A 15,300-nucleotide genomic window follows, 5' to 3' on the forward strand; every position below is an offset into this window, starting at 1 on the left:
TTTCCAGTGGTGAAAGCCAAGTTGGCCATCATTTAGCATGCTGTTTGTGGTAATTCTTTGATCCACTTCCCATTATCTATAAACCTTCCTCAAAATATCAAGGCCAGATTTTTCTGAAATTACCTGATTAAATTAAGAATATTACAAAAATTAAGTTTTGAAAAACATCTATTGGATTATCTTGTTTAGGATTATTTCTGATTCTTCCACCAACAAATTCCAACCATCTTTATTAGCGCTGAGCAACTAATTGTGCCGCTTTAATAATTATTTTCTTACAATTGAGTAAAACTACCAGGTGCAGACATTTTTTAACCATGGTGTAGAGTTATTTGTTCTCCTCTTCTTGTTCAATGTTCAGGTTACGTGATTGTAAATAATTTTTTCGGAGTCAGGTTTATCGTGTGAACCTTTCTCCGTCTGGAGAAGCTTTATTGAATAATATTGTCACAGTCAATAATAGTGTGGGACATAACACTTGATGTTGCAGTCACCCAATTCACCAACAATGCCACAAGATCCTATCCAGAAAATAACCAGCATGTACCCAGAGGATCCGCGGGCCCCCATTTTATGACCCAACAGGCCAAAATATGCTGCCTCTGGCACGTCTCTATGTAACTCTGGATCATCTCATCCCCTCGTTCCTGCAGTGACAAGACTGAGGATGAGCTGCTGGAAAAGGTCACTGTCAGTGAAAAACTCGGAAGATTCCAATCGAAGTTGAGTTTGTTAATGTGGTATTCAAACTTATTTAACCACTTCTAACTTGTAATTAGAAACATGAAACATAAGGTTAAAAATCACAGCAAGTTAAAACATATCAAGGGCATGACATATAGACATCAGCATTAAATACATCAAAGGTATATCATTGTATTAGATGTTTCCTGTTTCTTAATCTGTCGCTTAAAAAAAAATATATATTTTATTTTAGTGGTAGATGGCATGGAACTTGTCAATATATGTTAATTATTATTATTTTTTGAAATCATTCATTGTGTGTCAACAGAAAAATTCCTAACAAATAACAAAATGAGGATGATAATAGTCAAAGACTGCTCTGTTTCATTTTACTCCATTTTACAAATCAGGTATAGAAACACAACCACCTACTTCTGCAAATATATTACTAATTTTAGAATAATGTTAAAAAGTATTTATTATAATGCTCACTGGTGGTGTTCTCAAAAAAAGTGCACTAAGTAGTGACAAGAAACTTCATGTTCAAACAAAGTAACTACCTGGAGATTTTTCAGGCACAGTAGTGGCTGTCGCCCTATTGATTGGTGTCTAATGAGTGTACTATGTTTCCAGAGGAGTGTGGAGTGACAGAGTACTCCACCGTGGTCTGTATGCTCTGTCACATGTGGAAAGGGCCTGCGTGTCCGGACACGCAGCTATGTACAGCCTGCAGTGGCACAACAGGCCAATTGTGACCGCCAGCTGGTTTCCAGAGAGATGTGTGTCGCTGAGGCTCCTCTTTGCCCGTTAGTATTCTTTTATCTCCGTTATTAAAGAAATCAAAAACTATAACAAAATTTGTTCTTAAGCGAAATTTACAATATGTCTTTATTCCATAATTATACAATAAATTGCATGGGAATATATTCAAAACATTGATAAAATTCCTTGGTAACTTCTAGATATTAGGAAATTAAATTTTTTGAAATAAATCAATTTTTAACAGGATGTAAACCACTGTGAGGTTTTAAGGGGTTCTGTTCATTAAGGTATTTATCAAATGAGAAAGACTACAGAATCAAACTCCTTTACAATACATAGGAGGAGACTATATTGTATTATTATATTGATTCTCACAATTGTTCATAGAAATTCATGAATAACAATAGATCGGAAGCTGTAAAGTAGCACCATTGTACTCCGTGCTTGATTTAGCTTATATACTCATAAAAGGATCAAACAAAGTAGATCGATTAATCTTTTTATAGCATAGTGCCTTAAATGATGTACAGAATTAAGATTGCAAGTTATGTAAATTATTTTAAATTTACAAAGTTTTAATTATTGCAGATTAAAAAAAGAGAGATTAACTTTTCATACAACTTAAATATTCATAGGGAGAATAATACAAATAATAATAGTTATGAGTAATGAACAAACAATTTTTTGTAAAAGTTAAAAAAACTAGTGCTAGTAAGATATGCTTGCCTGTATTAAAAAAAAACTATTGATTTAAATCCATTTTCAGTTGTGTTCTAAACACTTTGGAAGGAACTAAGCAATACTTGTCCTAATGAAATGCTGAAGGAATTACTGATAACAGTGCCATTAATGAAAAATTTTAAAATGGTCTCCTGCATGACATCTTAAATTATAGTAGGAATATTTAATTCTAAGTGTTATGATTATTTATTCATAAAAAAAACATTATTTAATGTCCTAACACTATCCTTGTAGAGGGGATGAGGAAGAGGTGTCTCCAATTGATGACGAGTTGTGTGCTGTGAGCGCTTGGGAGCCGTGGTCGGACTGTACAGCGACCTGTGGCGAGGGGCTGAGGATGCGGACTCGTCACTTTCTTAAGCGCATGGGCAGCAAGAAATGTCCTCATGTCGCAGTCGTAGAGAGAAGGAGCAGTGTATAGAGCCTCCTTGTACCTACGAGGAACTTGTGAGTTACATAAGCATTTGTGGAGTATTGTTATAGCAATCACCATAACACACTGTGGACTTGTGGACAACAAATGTGAACCCCTAACAAAAAGAACCACATAATGTCAGTAAAAACAAACCCCATAAAACCTCAATTAAATGAGCATATTGTTTTTTTTTTACCTGAGGAATATACAATATTGTTGTGTTGTGTAGTTTTATGTCATCCTGTTGGCTGTGTGCAGGGTTCTACTGACTATACTTTTGTCTACAACATTTTTTTAAATGGTTATCCACAATTGTATAGAAAATTCTCACTTTTGATTGTTATCTCTAATAAGGCCATTGAGAAAAGATACAATGTAGATTCTGTAAATCCATCAATTGAATTATATTACAAAATGAAACTATCAGCAAAATATTGATGAGGTAAACTATGTGATTTAGGGTTTTAATTACCTGTAATGTATTGAATCGTGTATTAAGAATCAAGATTTTTATTGTCTTTAAACACTAAATGTGGGATGAACGAAGTAACATTATGGTGCAATATCTATAAGTCTGTTATATTATAATAAACCTAATAAAAATATAAATATAGATAATAAGTTAATAACAAGATTTAACATAAAAAGGCAATAATGAATTAAAATACTGTTTACATAAAATCTCTAAAAATACAACAATATTATGTAAGTCACAAACATAATATAAAATGAAAAATAATTTATTCCATCAAAAATACAAGTGCAAATTATAAATTACAAAAATGGAATTTACACTGCCACAATTTCAAGTAGCGTGGCAGGCCAACAAAAATAAAAACATGAAAATAAAGTAAAACCGGTCCAGCTTGTGATTGTCCTTTAATAATAGCAGCACTTCAATCCGTGCCGTCTATGTTCCTCGATTATCACAACATACTAACAGTATGTCACTAGTTCATTTCTCATGTCTAATATGACATTTTCTACAGCTGGAACATGAAACCAAAATAAAAAATGGCCTTTAATAATAAATAACAGGTAACAAATAGGTGGCTTAAAACAATCAAAACAGTAATTGTAGGTAAAAACTTAAAGTACTGGTGTTGGCCAAATATTCATTCACAGAATAAAATTTGCCTAACCATTTATGATATGAGGGTCGTTTTTCTTTCCAACCTTCGGTCTAACGCTATGATGGTCAGACAAGTGTCAAGTCTGCGGTGTGCGCAGTAAACCATTGGGCATCTTCCTCACTACAACATTAGTCACTACTGAGTCCAAGTAGACAGTTAACATTGAGCTGCAGTTGCTTTGAACATGGCCGCATCTACTGTCACTCTCACCAAATTAAATTAAGTGTTATTTGTTTTATGGAAGCAGAAGAGAATAATGCAGCCAAAATCCATCGGAGAATGTGCTGTGTTTAACGTATTAAATAATTTCATTTTCATCACAATATGAATGACTTTATTTTCATTTTACTGAGATTTATTCAAGCATATATTTTTTGTTATAACATTACTTAAAAATTCTTTAACACTGACTAGACAACAGTATTTATACAGGCTTGGAAGGGTCATTATGTTTAGTTCTTTGAAAATTGGCACACAAGACTCTCTTTCTGGAACATTTTTTATTGCTCTTAATGCCTATTTTTACCATTTAAGGACTTTTTTATGCAAAATCCTATTCCCCATAAAGTAATTCCTTGTCTGAGTTGGGAATGGAAATAAGCGTACTAAGTAAGAACTAGCATATCCAAAGTAACATGTTTCCTTAGTTTACGTAATAATTAAATAACTACATCATTTCTTTTATAATAACTGTTCATATTATAAGAAACATGGCTAAATTAGATTTAATTAAGTTTATATTTCTGTGTTATTCTATCATTAACATTAAAAATTCTTGTTGTTAATACAAACTGACTTTGTAAGATGGTGGGCAGAGTATTCTGCTCCAGTTCCATATTTTATTATATTATGACAGTATGATACACAAGGGAGAGTTATTTAACAGTGTTCAACGGGGTTAAAATATTTATTATTACAACAGTTTTTTAGATAAATACTATGTTTATACAACCATGATAATTGTTACATTGATATGTAAGTTTAAAATGACGTTCATTAAAAAAATTCAATATATGAAAATTTTTAATTTTAACATTTATCAAAACAATTATGGCAATCTCGCATGGAAAATTTAATTTATTTACCATTGACTGCAATTTGTAATCATTTAACTTTATTGGTAGACTAAGCAGATACCTGCAGCTTTGTACGCAATGTCCTATTTTGAAAATCTGGGACATCATCGGCATATTCTTTTTAAATGACACTCTATACACTCCTGAGATAAGTGATAGTCACAGAGAGATATACCAGGTTTTGGGACCCTGAAATCGGAGCATGTTATTTCGGCCATCTGTAAACTTCCCCCACAATTCACAACACAATCACTCATACTGTTTTCTCATGATGTTTCTTAATCAAATAGTTTTGTAGAAAACAAAACACATGTAGTCAAAAACTAACCAATCTAATGCATGTGAAATAAAGAGTTGATTTTAGCCAATAACTTTAAATATGCAATTGTTTGTTCAAATCCTTAAAACACGCGGAAGAAACAGTTAGTAGAGCAGTAAAGGAAAATAAAATATTGTTTTAAATGTAAGCTTCAAAATATATGAAGGTATTTTCAACTGTTCTGTAAAATGTTTTAAACAAGTTAAAACAATATACAAATTAGCTCTCAATCTCAAGATTAGTTGTTTTGTAAGAATGTCTCTCTTGACTGAGCCAGAATGAATATTTAAGATTCAAATCTCTTGAGTTTGTCTCAAACGTACTTCATGTCATAGGCATGTATATATAAATGGTATTTGTTTGCAGCCTGACCCTGAATGTCCCACAACAGAGTGGTCAGAATGGTCACCCTGTAGTGCACGATGTGGGCCTGGTCAGCGCGCCCGGTCACGCATACTGCTGGTGGACTCAGAGAACAAGGCCAAGTGTGCGGCTCGCAGGCAACTAGTACAACACCATCCCTGTACCGGCCGAGTTGACTGTGTCATCGACATGGCTACTGCTAAAGGTACAGTGTCAGTAATTATCTTGTACTTGAGGTGGTATCAGTTGTTCTGTTGCAGGTTAGACTCTAGCTAACCCTTGGTGGCTATTTTTTGTTAAGATTTTCAATTTTGTGCCCGCTTAATGCTATGCAAAAGTATTTTTTGAGACCTTAAGAAGGAGATCGATTCCAATCCTTGAAACATATTTTTGTATTTTTTCAACATACTATGGTATCAGATGTCTAGATTATATTGAATAAAAATGTTTTTACAAATAATGTACAATAATTTCTGTGTATCTGCCTTACATTCACCAGAAAACTTTTTGGTAACGAATATTTTAATAAAGCAGTGCACATATATATTGTAGTTCTGAGTTCTGGAACAGGTAGCAGTACTCCTGTCCAATGCATTATCATCACCAATAATATTAATTTAGTGGAGCACAATCATCGCTGTCAGTGTTAGATTACACACTGTCATCACTAAATAGAAATCCTTTTAAGTGGTCATTATTTATAAAACCCATAGTCCTGATAAAACAAAAAATACTACTGGTTTTAAATCCATACAAACTGAAAATAGTTAGAAATAACTATAAAAGAATATATTAATTAATAATCCTAATTTGATTTTAAAATACATTTACGATAGTAATTCTTTGTTTAAAATTTTTTATTAATGATGGAAGGTCTGAAAGGATAAAATAATTATGGACATTTGCTCGTACAACATAGCATATGTTACATGTTTCATTGTACATATTTTATGAAATGTTTAACACAATTTTTCAGGGATTGAAATCTATCCTCTTTATCAGGTGAGAAGATAATTAATACATAAGAGTTAGAACTTGAGGCAATGAACTGCCACTAAAGAAAAGAAAGAAAAAAAGAAGAGAAAGAAAAGGAATCAAATGTACCTGAAAACTGCTTGGAATTTAGACAGAAGAAAATGAACCGTGAACGAACGGTGAAATGAACGTGCATATGATACAGGTCATGAGCACGTGTCATACCAGCACAGGTGACTTGCTGAGGCCTCACACCATATCATCTAAGACACTGAGACAGGAAGGTGATGGACATTATAACTGACCTTATATAGACAAACATAGTCCTAATGTTCTAATCCTGAAGACTTCCTTTCTGACATCATAAAATTTCCCAACAATTTTCCATATAAAAATATCTTTTTAACTGGATCATGAATCTGGCTTCAGACTCTGAAGATAACAAAAGCTGATAACTATGAAACTTGATAACCATAGAGTAATGCTACAACAAAGTTTTGTTACCATGAACTTGCCTAAAACTACCACAAACTACCTTTAACCCAAGACATAACATTGGCTCTATTACCTATAAAAAGAGGAATGCCACAAGGCTCTGTAATGGGCCCAGTACTATTTGTATTATTTATTTCAGACCTCCTCCTGCAGATCATGCAGTTATCTTGTTATTTATGCTGATGATTCAGTTCTTTTATCCAGCAACAGATTAATAGAGCAACTAAAAATCAACATTGTTGAGTCAGCTTTGCCCAGCAATACTGTAAAAATAATGATGCGGTGTTCAATGAAGGTAGAACAAAACAACTGACACTCAGAAGACACAAGGTTGCTGTTGTGGATTTCCTGGACTTGAGCAAATTCACTCAATGAAACATCTTGGAATCACCTTAGATGAAAAACTTAGCTAGAATAACCATCTTGATTAAATAAGCTATCAACTTGTAACAGATCAGCATTAAGCAGTTCAAATTTCAAACAAGTTTTAGGCAAATTGGCGGGTGGATATGTCAAATCAATTCTAGTAACATAGTCTTGTTGTTGACTATGATGCCAAATCACATGTGAAGGTTAAAATACATTAATAGAGAAAAGATATAACTTTATATGGGAAATTCCTATTTTATGAACAGCATTAACAAGATATTAAAATTTAAGTATTGTAGTGGGTCCGAGATTAAAAGTGCACGGACCGACTTTCATTGTCCCCGGCTCAGTCTCAGCATCGCTCTCCTTCCTTCATTGGCTTTCAAGGTAGAAGCAACTACCATGGATATATGAGCATACAGTGATAGTTAAATTCCTTTCAAAATCTATTTCTGTATAGTGATCCTAAAGTGAATTGAAATATATTTATTGAAGTGTATAATAAAACATTTTATTTTGAACATTTGTAACTCAGAATTAATTATTACTCGTAAAAGGAAAATTAGTAAACTCTACAACCATGAGTTTAACATATTCAGTGGAACGAAATAAAATTTATTTGAAAATGGAATGAGTCTTAATATTCCAAAAATATATACCTCAGGTGGTGAGTAGAATAGGTGAATAATTCAAATCTTGTCCACATTTGAGACTTTTAAAACACTATCTATCAAAAGCGAATACAAAATTAATAATGTAAACTTTGTGATGTAGTGACATATTATAAACTTATTAGAACAAAGTGAAGCTATTAAATGTGACAAACAATGAATATATAACCAATCACACAGAAAACGTTAAGCTGTAACAATACCCCACACATAATCAACATACTTCAAGTGGTTACACTTATTTATAAGCTCATAACCGATCACTGTTTATTGAAATAAGTTCAGTATTCTGTTTTCAAGAATAAAGCCTTTTGACACTGATTAATGAATAAAATAAAAACTGCTTGACCAGAAGGGTTAAGCACATGAAACTTCTCTATTGGCTTTAAATATTAAAATTTAAATAGAAAGAACTGAGGTTATTTTATTTTATTTCAACAAATTTTGTTTATAATATTTTGAGCTTGACTCTAGTAAAACATATTAAATACTAGAAAATGATGTCTGAGTTATTTAGCCTGATAGCTAAATTAAAACATTAAAAAATACAAAGTAGATCAAATATAAATTTGAATTGGGTTAAGGAGTTTTGATTTTGAGTTATTTTGTAAAATTTTTGTAGTTTTTGTAGAGTTTTTGTAGTTTTAAAGCTCGGTGATATTAAGCTTATCAGTGGATTGGGTTTTGCAGAGTTCTTTTCCTAGGTCGGTGATAGTATTTAATTTGATGTTTGTGAAATTTTTACCGATTTAATTTGTAAAGGCAGAAAATCTCATGGATTTACATTAAGCTAATGTCATGATATAAAATTAGTGAAATACTGTCTGCTGGATTTTCTATACTTAAACTGAAACATTAAACAATCCTGTTTATAATCTTGAAATTTTTTTCTCAGTGTACCGAATTCCCCCAAGCTGAAATTATTTTGACTGCAATTAGTGTTACATGTTCTTTTCATTTTATATTGCTGTCCACCATGTACTAAAAAACTTTACCAATGATAAGATGGGAACATTTAAATTCAGGTAGATGTTTATCAGAGACTGTTAATGTGGTATCATCAGCAAATGTGGAGTCAATGAGGTGTCATTGAGAAAACCCATGGAAGATCATTCACATATGCAAGAAAACAAGTTCAGTCCCAACACTTACCGTAAGGCACACCATTATCATTAATTGCCCAAGAAGAGTAGAAACCCTCTCAGCCCCATTTTCAAAGACAACTTTGTTTCCTCTCAAAAGACATGAGTGAAGCCGATGCATAACATATCCACAGTACCATAATGTTAAATTTTCTCAAGAAGGATTTTATGATTAACAATATTGAATATTTTTGAAAGTTTGAAAATCACAGATGCTACATGATTTTTCCTCTCAAGTGACTTTAAAAATTATGGTACAGTATAGTTCAATAAAGTACAGTTTATATGACAGTTATATCAGAATTAGAATGTTGAAAATAACGTAATATTGTGTGTTGTAGCTACCTGTATGATGGATGCTGAGATAGGTCAGTGTCGGGGCTACTTCCAGAGATGGTTCTTCAGCACGATGAAGGCAATGTGTGTACCGTTTGTGTACAGTGGATGTCGAGGCAACCGTAACAACTTCCTTACAGAGCAGGACTGCCACCGCACCTGCTCTGCCGTCAGGGGTCAGTTTCATCATCTATCTACTACTTTCTTCCATATATATACCATACGAGTTCAAATCTTAAAATTGGAATTTTCGTATTGAAAGTAATTATTCAGTTTGGCACCAATCCAAACAAATGGATAAATTTTGATCAAATAATGGCATGAAGATATAGTTGATAAATACTTAAGTATAGTCGGTTTATTTTTCATATTAAAATATCATTACCAAAATACCATAATCTTTTTTGAAAATACCTGACATTTTGACTTTTTTTATGTTGAAGTACATAAGAAAGACCCACAAACTCCGATATCAAGCCAAAATCATTGTGCCATTGCAATACACTGTGATTTTTATTCAGACAGAGCTATTTCTTTGAGCTTTGACAAGAGACGCTGCTTCTAGATTGTTTAGAATATGATTAATTGTTAAATAAATCTTAAAATCAGCAATTGTCTGGATGTGTAATAACCGTGTCAGCAGAATCCAATTCCGAACATGCTTCTCTATTCTTCTCATTTATTTCGACTGCTTAAACATCAGAAAAAGCCAATGTATTGAATAATAAACAGTTCATAACACTCCAATTCTGTCTCTAGTGCACTCACCAAACATAACTGGTGAGACATAAAGAAAACCATATCCTCTATTAAAAGTAGACATCAGTTGGAACAGATGGTGTAGGTCCTTAAAGCGTCTTGTAATTAGATTGAATGTCCTCTGTCCCTTTATAAGAAGGAAAGTTTCTATTTCAGCTCGAGTTGACTAAAAGTATAAAGTACTTTCTATATAAGAGCAAGGTAGTACTTCTGATGAAGTTGGTAGCTACCTTCTGACACCTCATTATCAACCTTCTCCAAGGCAATTGAGAAGGTAAATTTGTCTAAACTCATAAACCATCTTTCTGACCATGACCTATATCAGCATTGCTTTATAAAATCAGTTCCGATAAACCTAAAATAGTTTATAATTAACTGATCAACTAATTTGGAACACAAGAAAATGGTAGTCCTACCATCTTTTAGCTAGATGTTTAATTGTCTTATGCATATTCAACATTTACAGAAATTAGAAGCAGTTGGTATCAGTGGAATACAACCAAGTAGTAATATATCAGTCAGAGAGCTCAGGTTGAATTAACACAAGTAAAAAGGACATTAACTCAATCTGTGAAGTCCAAAACCTCCCCAAATATTAAAAGATGTACTATGTGGGTCTATTATGCATCCTGTTTTCTTTTCCTTGTATACAAACTATCTTCATGGTTATTTGGATATTTGTAACAAACAACAAATTTTGGTGTATTTTGACTTAGGTCTGTAATAAATATCGTGGTATTTATAAAGGATAAGTAATGACTGAACTTTACTACAATAAACAGATGCCCTGCTGGAGGGAGATCGGCCTGCCAATGTGTCCTTGCCACTTGTGAGAGCGATCACTGGACCTCCTGTAGACTGCGTAATGTCACCCTGGTCACAGTTCACCTCCTGCTCTGTCACATGTGGCACAGGCTTCCGGGAAAAAACTCGAACCGTTTTGGTAAGCTATATACATTGTTAGAACAGTTGTAAGAATAAAACAGCCGGTGCAGATAATAGTTTAGTTATTTGCTTTTTAATAAATCACCGATTGGTGTATTACAGATAAGATATGTGAAATACTGTTTAGCCATAAAAATATAGATAAATTATCTAAGCTTCAACATGTTCATATAGTATTCTATTTAAACCAAATGTTTCATTGAACACTCATACTATATTATATTTCAAAATGGATATTAAAACATTGTTTTGAGATAAAAAGCACATGCCTGAAATCTTGTATATCACTAAAAGTATACAATACACAAATCCATTTGTTTTGTCTGTTTCATACTAAAACAAAATAGACCTTTGTTTAAAGTTTGTTATTGATGATGGAAGGTTTGACAGTATAGCAGGATATCGGACATTTGCAATCGTTATGGTTACAAAAGGTATAACACGACATTTCGAGGATTGGAATTTATCCTCTTCGTCAGGTGGGGGAGGTATTAGTACATACAAAATTAAAGAACATAAAGAAGAAAAGAAAGGAAAGAAATGGGTTCAAACATACCCAAAATTTGTATTTATGCAAATATTAGAAATCATGTTATCCTATCAAAATATCTGTGAATACTGTAATATTGATTACACTTCATGTTGGATTGATTAGTTTCAAAATTGTATATACCAAATCAAGTTTATTGTAGAACATTAGTAATCTATAAGTTCTTTGCTAAAAGGTAAATATTGATTATGAATTATTTGAAAAATAGCAGAATTTCAGACTTTACCATTGTTATATATTACAAAAAACTAAACATTTAGCAGTAAATTCTAGTAATTTCATAAATAAACTTCTCAAATAAATAAATAACGTTAAAAAAATTATACAACATCTAATACTCAGAAAAACTGTACATATATATACAGGGTGTAAAAAAAGTCCAGCACAGGCTTGATAATTACCGAACGATTACATCATAAAGCAAAAATATTTGGTACATCATTACTGCACCTATAAATCTACATTTTTAAGTAACTACCATTTTTTCCATGTCAGGGGGATGGCCCGCAAAGTGTCAGAAGAAAATCTTAAAGAGAGCATAGGTTGAGTAGAACATCAAATTAAAGGTCTTTATTGGTAGAATACAATGCCACAAATCTGACATCAAAGCGTTCACTCTTTAAAAAAAATACGCTGGTTTAAAGTTTGAAACATTTACAATGTAGGTCCTGTTCTAGATGGTTTAATAATATTGACTTGGCTCAAGTTGTGAAAATTAAACTTAGTAAATGAATACTGGACTTATGAAATAGTTTTAAGGTAGTTAGTAACTTCACATCCAATGGAGGATGGTCTACAAGTTCTGCAAAATCATTTAGCGCAATAATAGCTCAAGATGTACATCTTTTGGAAATGTAATGTAAGATGTACATGAAGTAAAGTCCAAAGCACGACATAAAAATAAGAACTTTCTATTATAATAACTAATACCAGGTTTTCCCCTTAAATATTCACATCTCCTAAACAACTCCTTTATAACGATATACATCTTGAGCTATGCTTACGTAATATTTTGTTGCCAAACTCCTTGTAGACCATCCTCCATTAGATCTGAAGAGTCACTAACTAACTTAAAAACTATTTCTTAAGTCTAGTATTCATTTACTAAGTTTAACTTTCGTAACTTGACTTGAGATTTATAGGTGCAGTAATGATATACCAAGTTTTATTGCTTTACCTGCAATCGTTCAGGAATTATCAAGCCTACGTGGGACTTTTTTACACCCTGTATATGTACAGTTCAAAGTATTTAATAAATATTAAAAAATTCTGTTCATAGACATTTATATTCATACTTTTTCATATTTTTTAACTGGACTAATTTGACATAAATGTGAGGGACTATTCATTTATTTACACTTATAAAAACAGTTGTTGGGACTTTAATAATCTTTTTTTTAATTAACTGTTTAAAAATGTAATATATTTCATAATTTCAGGTGGAACCAAAGAACGGTGGCCAAGCGTGTCCTCGCACAGTGACTAGACGCAGGCGTTGTCATATCCCTCCAGAGTATTGCCACTGAGTGGGTCACTTCTCTACTGTCAATTCTACTGTATTAATTTAGCATGTTCTTTTAGGAAGGAAAAATTAAATTCATTCAATCAATTTTGTATCATTTGCCTATTTTTTAATTGGTTTAGAACTAAGTTTAGTTGTTGATGTTCAGATAAAAAATATTATTTAAAGAGATTGAAACACAATAGACTTGTTTTAAGATATATTTGTTTAACCCTTTAAGTTCCAGTTATATTGCATTGGTATATGCGAAAATGCCAGGCTGTTTTTACTTTGCATTATCTAAAATCTTCAAATTAAATCTAGTCTAAGTTGATATTAGTATGCTATTCTACATTTGTTTATGAGTCAACAAACAAAGTAGTAATCCTATCTTTCTTAGAAGTTTAAGGTATATCAAAATGTTTGAAGTCTTGATGTGACAAAAACAAATATTTTATTAATTTTAAAATATTTACTAGAGTTACCTCTTAATTTCTACATTCAAAATATTTCACTCCAAATTTTGTTATACTTTAACAAATTAAAGTTGTTCCAATCCATACAATTTTATGAAAGTTGGGAGATTCGAAATTTATCAGTAATGATGGCATTTTATGACCAACTTCTTGTAACCTGCAATACAAACATTGCTTATTCCTTTGTACATAATTGAAATATGTGTTAGATAACACAAATTTATATATAAGGAAGAATACATCAAAACATTGTATAAACATATACAAGGTCTCTTAAAAAATATCACAACTTTTGTTTTTGTTTTTTTTCAATTATTTATTTATTTATCAATGTCCCCTTCAAAGTAACCCCCATTAGATATTATACACTTGTGCTAACATTTCTTCCAATCCTCAAAACACTTCAAAAAGCCGTTTTTTGTGATCTTGTCCAGTTTCTCCTTCGATGCAGTCTTTATATCCTTATGGTAAAAATGGAATGGCACGTACCGATCAACATATTCAGGTCCTTGGCAACTTTTATAAACGTTGATGGGCCAATACTATTTTCTTCACTTCATCAATGTTTTTGTCTGTTCTTGACATGTCCAGCACGCTGTCTCTCGTTCACATCTTCTCTGCCTTCTGAGAACGTCTTGTACCACCGATAAATGTTGCTTCTCTATAAGCCACAATCAACATTCGGAATGCGTCCGTGCAATTAATTTGTTTTTAACACAAAATTTGATAAATATTCTTTGATCCACTTTTTTAATAGGCACAATCGAAGACGAACCATGACACATGCAAGCAAACCAGCTATCAACAATTAACTGAACGTTCAAAATGGTTGAACTTGTTGGCATACATCAGAGACGTGTACCAGCATAACACCACAAAAAGTATATATTAAAATATAACCCACAGAAATTAAAAAGTTGCAATATTTTTTGAATTGATCTTGTATAAAAGTAATTCAAAAATTTTAAATGCTGCTTTTCCTTGTATTATTTAAATTTAATTATATTGTAATTTCAAGTACTGGTGGTCATGAAGTAGTACTCAGTTCGATAAATTTAGTTTTTAATAGACAAAGAATTACATTGGCACAAGTACTCTAAAACTTATAAAAAGTACGTCGAAATCAATTAGAAAATTATGTATTTATCTAATGTAAATAATTGATGCTCACAATTATAGAGTTTATAGTAAGAAAACAAAGAATGCCACTTGAAAACTAAAACCAAACACCTGCACACTTAAATAGGACAACAGTTTTAAGTCGTTAAGTTACCACTTATTATATTTTTATTTGACATATTAACCTTGTACTGTAATGCTAGTAAGTAATCAAAGAATAATAATAAAAATAACAATTTTCAAAAGACCTATTATGATCAATATTCAAAATTATGAGTCACAATGTGTTTGAAGGTGAGTATGTGGAATGTTTTATTCTAAATTTAGAGGTTTATGTGGCAAGTTAAAAAGTGAGCACATATTGGTACAGATTAGCTGTTACTTTATTAATTGGTTTAAACCATTGGTGAAGGATATCATATAATACGTAAATAATAAAATTTAAAACGTTCTATGAAATCCAATCATT

General features: G+C 31.9%; 1 pseudogene; it reads left to right on the forward strand.

Moving 5' to 3' along the window:
• The first annotated feature begins 466 nt into the window (after nucleotides 1-466).
• On the forward strand, nucleotides 467-13,344 carry LOC124373268 (annotated as a pseudogene).
• Nucleotides 13,345-15,300: the final 1,956 nt, after the last annotated feature.

The sequence above is a fragment of the Homalodisca vitripennis genome, unplaced genomic scaffold (assembly GCF_021130785.1).
Source record: "Homalodisca vitripennis isolate AUS2020 unplaced genomic scaffold, UT_GWSS_2.1 ScUCBcl_5190;HRSCAF=11807, whole genome shotgun sequence".
NCBI lineage: Eukaryota > Metazoa > Arthropoda > Insecta > Hemiptera > Cicadellidae > Homalodisca > Homalodisca vitripennis.